This window comes from Octodon degus, unplaced genomic scaffold (genome assembly GCF_000260255.1).
Source record: "Octodon degus isolate 3935 unplaced genomic scaffold, OctDeg1.0 scaffold00126, whole genome shotgun sequence".
Classification (NCBI taxonomy): domain Eukaryota; kingdom Metazoa; phylum Chordata; class Mammalia; order Rodentia; family Octodontidae; genus Octodon; species Octodon degus.
Window position 1 is genome coordinate 3086090 of NW_004524702.1, and position 6806 is coordinate 3092895.

General features: G+C 45.5%; 1 protein-coding gene across 1 annotated transcript in view; it reads right to left on the minus strand.

Annotated features, from left to right (window-relative positions):
- Window positions 1-6710, minus strand: part of Znf445 (zinc finger protein 445) — a 28826-nt gene extending 22116 nt beyond the window's left edge. The window contains 1 exon segment of the mRNA XM_023700641.1: window positions 6352-6710. The gene's annotated coding sequence lies outside the window, so the exon portion shown is untranslated.
- Window positions 6711-6806: the final 96 nt, after the last annotated feature.

Below are 6806 nucleotides of genomic sequence, written 5' to 3' on the forward strand. Positions count from 1 at the left end.
TTAGCTGAATTCAAACACCTATAGTATTTAGATGCCAATAGAATATCCACCTCTTATGGGACTGAAAAAAAAGGGAAGGATACAAAGAAAAGATCATTTTGTACTTATATATACAAAATAGGATAGATATACAGCTACTTTCACTTAATTCAATGAGAACAAAGAGGTGTCCTCATAGTGTTTGGACAGGATGTCCTGTCTGCTGCTTGTGCTATGGATAACCACCAGGAAGATAACAATGTACAGTGTATTGATTATCGAAACTGTCCTAATCAGCTTTGAAACTGTCTCATTCATATTTGTTTCTCAATAAAATTAAAATTAAAAAAAAAAAAGAGAGAGAAGCATATATAGTAGGATATTCCGATCAGACGAACCATCATCCTCGGGCCCATCTTAAAGGCATGGTTTTGCTTTCACAGGTATAAAAGGTGTTTTATTTCTTCTCTTTTTATTACAAGGGATCTCTGTTAATTGACCTACAGAAAGTTTTGACTCGTCTATTTGTGCTTACAAACTTAAAAATTGTAAAAAAAAATTCAAATTGGTCCAACTCACCTGAGTGCACTTTGGTATATTAACAACTGTCTTATGTGTGCCTGCCAGTCCAGACTGGTTACAATACTTACAGCTGTTTTTGTTTGAACTCAATAATTTTTTCTCCTGGTTGCCTTTTTAGGTTTTAAAACATTTGTCCTTAACTTAATTTAGCTTATAGACATCACTGGAATTAAGGGCATGCTTCCAGCCAGGTCTCCAAGTGATCAAAATAATGTCAAAACTTTGTTGTTGTTGTTGTTAACAAATACAACACATTACTGCCTATGTAAAATAACTCAAAATTCTTTCATAAGGCAAAATGTTAATTGCTTTGATAAGTTGTTTTTTTTTTTTTTTTTTTTTTTTTTTTTTTTTTTTTTTTTTTTTTTTTTTTTTTTTTTTTTTTTTTTAAGGAAGGAAGGAAGGAAAGGTTTATTTAGCTCAGTTACCGGTTTCAGTCCATACTCAGCTGGCTCCAAGGCGGAGGTGCACAGGGCAGAGAGCAGCACTTCACGGCGGCCGAACAGCAGCAGCAGCAGCAGCAGCAACAACAAGGAGCAAGGGCTTGATATGATTTTACAGGACATCAAAATTTTGCTATGATAATTTCATGGGGACCCTTTATGCTTAGGGAAACTACTGGAAACGATTCCCCCTAGTAAATAAAACAGCAGCTGCCTAGACATATTTTCTTCTTGTCTTTTCACTAGTGGGACTCCAATAATTTCTATAGCTTTATGGAATACCTACCCCCATAAACACTGCTAAGTATATTATTGTGTTTATTATTGATTACCATCAGAGGGTTAAGTGGGTAAAACAAAGTTTTCTTACTAAAAGGTGCTCTTGATACAAAACTAGATTTACAGAGAGATTTCCATATAGCTATGACACTCATTGTTAATCTAATGGTGTACTAAATGTATTTATGCCTTCCAAGTACAGGTCTTCTAAGATGTACAACAGTTCAAGTATCATGATTGTTATGCTATGTGTGGCTTTTGATCTCATTTTCTCTGTCAAACTATATAACTGTTGTTTGTTGACATACTGCAGGGATTCAACGACTAAAACAATCATGATGGGAAAGGAGTAACAGTCCTCTAACTAAACATATTTCTTTCTTCTTCTTCTTTTTTTTTTTTTTTGGCAGAACCAGGGATTGAACTCTGGCCCTTGCGCTTGCCAGGGAAGCGCTTTTTTTCTCACCGAGCCATCTCCCAGCCCCTCTAAATGTTGTATTTCAAACAGCTTGCTATTCAGGTGACAGTATCATAATTGAGGTCACTGCTCTGTCTGCAATACTAAGACCACCAAGAAAAAATTGCTAAGGCTAAACACAAGACTAAGACTATGGACTATCAACCAAAGCTAATGATGTCACTCATGTACCCGCGGTAGCATTAGATCAAAAAATTAGACCCACATTGTACCTGCCTCATGACTTTGCCTTTGAGCAGTGGGCTTGCTGGTAACCCATCTGAGACGCCTCCTGTCTCAGGAGCTTTTCCCACACCCTTCCCCTTACTTCTATTCCCCATTCCCTTTCTCCAATAAGTTTTTTTTACTCTTAAAAATAAAGGATTTTAGGGGGCCGGGAAATGGCTCAGTGGAATAAGTGCTTCCCTGGCAAGCACAAGGGCCTGAGTTCAATCCCTCTTTCCAGAAAAAAAATAAATAAAGGATTTTAATATTTTTCTGCACAAATGTCACTTGAGCATCTATCTACATGTTGTGATTACAATGTAGCAAAATACAACATCTGGGGGTTGGTGAGATGGCTCAGTGGTCTAAAGCACCTACTTAGAACAAGCTTAGCAAAGCACAGGGACCGCGGTTCAATCCCCCAGGACCACATGCCAGCCAGGGCCGCCCCCTGGTGGGCTGAGCTGGCCACACACACACACACACACACACACAAAATAAATAAATTAATTAATTTAAAAAAAATACAACATCTGCCATATAATTATACCATTTTGACCATTTAAAAATGTGTAATTCAGGAGCCGGGGAGATGGTTCAGTGGAATAAGCGCTTCCCTGGCAAGCACAAGGGCCTGAGTTCAATCCCCAGTTCTACCAAAAATAAAAAAAAATAAAAATGTGTAATTCAGTAGCATGTACATGTATGTTACGGGAAATAAAACACTAACATGTCATCTCAATTATGCTCCAAAAATGTATTAGCAGTGCCATCATGACTCAGTAGGGTACAGACAAGCACGAGCAAGGAAGAAGGGTGAGGACCTCTAAGACGACCCTGTCCTGTTCTGAGGTAGGACACAGACCACAGCCAGAGGGCCCACAGAGTCCCTTTCTCTGTGGTTAGTTAGCAACCACAAACTAACCACAGGGGAGCCAATGACTGTCCATGCAAGCACAGTAGACCTGACCCACCTAAAGTAACCCCTAATTATGTGGTCATTAGCATGTGACACCTAGCCACAGAAGCTCATGAATCTGATTAGAAACTGCTGTACGCTGGAATGCTGCAGACAGCTGAATTATACAGAAATACTATAGGCAGACAAGGTTAGGCCCTCAAGGAGACAGCACAGAAGACAAGATACACTGCAACTCAGAGAGATGGATGCTCCTGCTGCGGGCCAGACCTAGAGACCAAAGATCAAAAGCTCACCTCCCTGAAGATAAGCATCCGGGATGGATCATCACCTTGAGGAAGCCAGGAAAAGTCTGTAATGCAACTGCTACCAGCAGGCTACCAGATAAACTCCTGTTCTATATTTTGTACGGGACTGGCTTCTGCATCGGGGCCTGGATTCAATCAATTTTACCTGAGCATGGTGCTTGTAATCTCATTGGTTGACCATAGTTTTGTCCCACCTCATGCCCATTTAAGCGTGTTCCTGTGTTCTCCACCCTAGACCGGCCTCACTGCATGATTTTACTCTATAAAATTCCCTGGAGAAGGGCTGGGGAGACAGCTCGGCAGCTTAAGTACCTGCCTGGCAAGCAATCCCCAGTAACAACAACAACAACAACAAAAAAAAAATCCCTGGAAGAGACAGCTTCCTGGGACAACCTGCGTGGGCCCCTTCTGTCCCTCGCTCTAGGACAGAAGCTTTCTCTCCTCAAAAATATTATGGTCTTAACCTCCGTTTGTTCCTAAAATTCATTATTTGGCTTTAGAGAACACGACCCTGTCCCAGTACCTTCCAGGGTGAGGGTTTCATTCCCCTGTATCAGGAAGACAAAGGCGCAGTCCAAAAGGGAAAGCAGAGCCTTCCAACCAAGATGGCGCCGAAGGCCAGGAGGAAGCCCCGCCCCTCCCGCAGCTGAAGCCAGATCAAAAGCTTTAAAGACCAAGGAGATCCGCTGTAAGGCATCCACAGCCACAAACAGAAGAAGATACAGAAGTCACCCACCCTCCCCAAGACGCGCGGCTCCGCAGGCAGCCCAGATACCCTCGGAAGAGCGCCCCCAGGAGAAACAGGCTTGACCCTATGCCATCATCAAGTTCCCCCGACCACAGAGTGAGCCATGGAAAGGATCGAGGACAACACCACCCTCGTGTTCACTGTGGCTGTCACAGCCAGTAAGCGCCAGATCAAACAAGCCGTAAAGAAGCTCTATGACGTCGATGTTGCCAACGTCAGCACCCCAATCAGGACAGAAGAAGGCATATGTCGGACTGGCTCCCGATCATGATGCCCTGGATGTTACCAACAAAACTGGGATCTAAACTGAGTCCCGCTCGCTAAGACTAAATATATACTTCTTTCACCATTAAAAAAAAAAGTAAAGCAAAGGAATGACACCTAATGAATATACAGATGGAGAATGTGGCACCCTAAAAAGAAGTCTGGAAACATAAGAGAAATTGGGATCAAACAGGTGCATGTCACTCACACTCTTCTGGGGACCCAGCTTGCCTGTGGACCGCATCTTCTGCAGGAAACTCTCTAGCTTCCGAGAGTCAACACTTGGCTCGCTCCGGGTCTCCCACTGTCTGGAGAGTGCGGAGGACCTAGTTAACGGTCCGCTTGCATGCCCAAGGGCCTGGGATTGGTGACACTGCCTGAGGAAGGGAAACAGCAGCACCAATTGAAACCAAAAAATGAATAAATGGGATTCAGGACATAGCTTGGTGGTAGAGCACTTGCTCAGCACGCACAAGGCCCTGGGTTTGAACTCACTGTAGTTAGTACTTTAAAAAAAAAAAAGCATTGTGCTGGTCTTTAGAGAGCAGTAGCATGAATATACCTAATGCTGCGAAGGGAAGTCAGCAATGTCGGACCTGCCTGCGCACAGAAGAACGGTCCTGAGCAGAGGCATGGGGACAGAAACAAGAGGCAGCTGCAGCTCACCAGACGCCATGAGCAATGCGCTGCGGAGGCAGCTCAGCAGAATAAATGCAAAGTCCTGAGTTCGTGCCGCAAAAAAAAAGACATGAGCAAAACTGCCCCATGGAGTTGTACCTGCAAAGTACGGCTGTCACCAACACTCCCAACTCCCCAGACCCAGACTAAAAATTGCCCTACCCTTCCTCTATCCAAACACCCCCATAACCTCCCCACCCACCCACCGGTCTGGCCCTCCCTGGGCCCCAGGGGCTCGAACACACTTCACTTACTACTTCAACTTCACCTGACATGGCGGCCCTGGTCCTTGTCATACCCTGACAAAACTGACTCCATTTTGTTGCCCTTCTAACCTTGCCGCGCTCCTGTTTTGTATGCGTCTACCCCTCCCAATTCCCTCACCCCATGACCTAAGCCTTGTCTTGACGGACATCTGTACCCCAAGCCTTATCTTGACGGACATCTGTACCCCAAGCCTTATCTTGATCTTGATGAACTCTGTGTGCTTACCGACCTTACACCCCCACCCAATAGATCCACCCAATGAACTAATGACCCTGCCACTTCTTCCTCCCCCTCCGCTTCCCTGTTTTTGCATTTCTGCATAGAGACCGGCGCAGGGTACCTGCTAAAATAAAGCTCTTCTTTTAACTTTTGGACTTGCCTCATTGTCATTTGATTTTTGAGTTACAACAGTCCTGCCTCAGTTTACAGTAACAAGAACCCTAAGCTCCCAGGTCCCCATTTTAACCGGCTTCCACTTCCTGCATCATGGTGCCAGACCACACAACCTCTCCCAAAAAGGGATGTTCTTGTGCTTGTAACCACCAATGTTCCAATTAAAACTTCTGACTCTAAAATCTCCTAAGCTCAAGACATAACACCAGCAAAACTCCTACTTCTGCAAAATTCCACTTTGCTTGATCCCCAGCCTAACCCAATTTAAACTGTACTATACAACCTCCTCTTCTGCACTACTCAGGCCAAGAACTGCAAGTGTATAACCTAGTAATGTATGGAAAAAGAGGCTCCTGGGAGTTTCGGGTTCACCTCGGAGGCACCTCAAATTTTCTCAAACATACCAGGCGTCCCCCTTAGAAGCCTAGAGTGCTGTCCTACCAGTCAGACTAATGACTACTATGCAGGGTGTGGTGACTGAAAATCGGGAACGAACTTACTAAACCAGGCAGAAACATGTCTGTCAAGGATGGTATACCTGATCTGACTTAAGAGCTCAAGATTTATGGAAATTTGGCTAGTTGGCACTGCCCAGGTTTGGGCACACGGAAATATCTACCACCCTAGGGATAAGAGGCGCTTAAGCCCTTGGAAGGACACCCCCTCCCTGTAAGAGGCCTCGCCTCAGTCTCTGGCCCCCTCAAACAGCCACAAAAGCAAGGAGAGACGACCAGCAGTGTTGCTCACTTACTTCAAGGGCTTTCTGCCCAGCAACGAGAGATGACCAACACTGCTCAACAGAAATTCACCACGCCTTCAAGCTTCTTGCTTGCAAAGCCTATATAAAGCCAATTCCAAAGCCAGCTCGGCTGATGCTTTGAGAGCAATCACCCATTAGCTGGCCGGCGCCAGAGTTGGTTGCCTTCCCAGAGCGCCTTATCACGGTTCGGCACCGGGTTCCGAACAAAGGCAATACCACTGGGTCAGACATTTTTCAGCGGTTAAACTAGTGCATTTGCAGATGCTATACGCCAAATGTTGCAAATCTCATCCAACCTCGTTCCATCGCAATGGGAAGAACCCGTCTGCTGAGCAGCAGCGGCGCGATCCGTGTCACAAGCAACTGCACACGCGCGCGAGCCTGCGCCGCCCGGCTCTCGGGCCCTTGCCCGCCGCCCACTCACCGAGGCGGCTCTCGGCGCCGAGAGCCGCCCGGGACCTGAAAGCCCCGGGCCCGGACCCGCGGAGCGTGTGCGCAGCGCGC